Raw genomic sequence first — 1,286 nt, forward strand, 5'->3', positions numbered from 1 at the left:
TGAGCCACCGCGCCCGGCCTATTTTTGTTTTTGAGATGGAGTCTGGCTCTCTGTCACCTAGGTTAGAGTGCAGTGGTGTGAGCATAGCTCACTGCAACCTCCGCCTCTTGGGTTCAAGCAATTCTCTTGCCTCAGCCTCCCCAGTAGCTGTGACTGTGAGAGTAAGCCACCACACTTGGCTCACTTTCATATTTTCAGTAGAGATGGGGTTTCTCCATGTTGGCTAGGTTGGTCTTGAACTCCTGACCTCAGGTGATCTGCCTGCCTCAGCCTCCCAAAGTGCTGGGGTTACAGGCGTGAGCCACTGCACCCAACCAAGGTGCATGTAGAGTTTAAATTGTTGTGGTGCATATTCCCTTTCTGTCATCCTCACCTCAGTCTTGGGTCTTATTTTGTTCCTATTTGGCTGCCTTTCCCACTTCTATTAAAGTTGTTGGTTCCAGTTCTCATCCTCAGGCTCCTCATTCTTTTTTCAGTTCCCTCTTCTCTCTTTCATGACTTATACTTTATTATTTAGTATAAAAGTGAAGTTAACATGAATTCCTCCCTCTCTGCTCACCTGTACGTTGACAGTTTTTAGTCAGGTTTTCTCAGTGAGGTACGTAAGATGACTCTAACAGCTCCAGACCGCTGTCCCTTCTGCTTAGCACCTGCTGCTGAAGTAGAGCTCCTGGACCTCCGCATCTGGCCCAGGTCCCAGCTCTGTTGCTGACTGGGTCCATCCCTGAGCTGATCCTTTCGACAAGGGGGACTGGAAACTGAATGGTTGAGCCTGGTGATGTGCCCAGGTCTACAGGCCGTGTCGTTTTCCTCCCATGGCTTCCACCCCTGAATCCTGGAGGCGGCAGCATCTCCTCCACTGCACCTGCATCCCAGCCAGCAGGAAGAGAGGGGGCAAAGGAGCACACCCATTCCTTTCCAGAGAGCAGTCTGCAGGTGCCACGCACCACTTAATGCCAACACCCCATTTGCCAGACCCTAGTCACATGACCACTCCTCGCTGCAAGGGACCGTTGGAGATTTGTCTTCAGCTGGGTGGCCTGTGTCCGGCCAGGTGACCTGTGTCCGGCCGGGGGGCCTGTGTGGGTACTGTTAGTAAAGTGAGAGGTAGAGTCCATATTCGTGGGCAACTTCATTCATTCTCTACCATAGAACTGAAGCACTTTGGACTTAGAAATATTCACTGTCGGGCCGGGCACGGTGGCTGAAGCCTGTAATCCCAGCACTTTGGGAGGCCGAGACGGGCGGATCACGAGGTCAGGAGATCAAGACCATCCTGGCTAACA

This window comes from Colobus angolensis, unplaced genomic scaffold, assembly GCF_000951035.1.
Source record: "Colobus angolensis palliatus isolate OR3802 unplaced genomic scaffold, Cang.pa_1.0 Scaffold96, whole genome shotgun sequence".
Taxonomy (NCBI): domain Eukaryota; kingdom Metazoa; phylum Chordata; class Mammalia; order Primates; family Cercopithecidae; genus Colobus; species Colobus angolensis.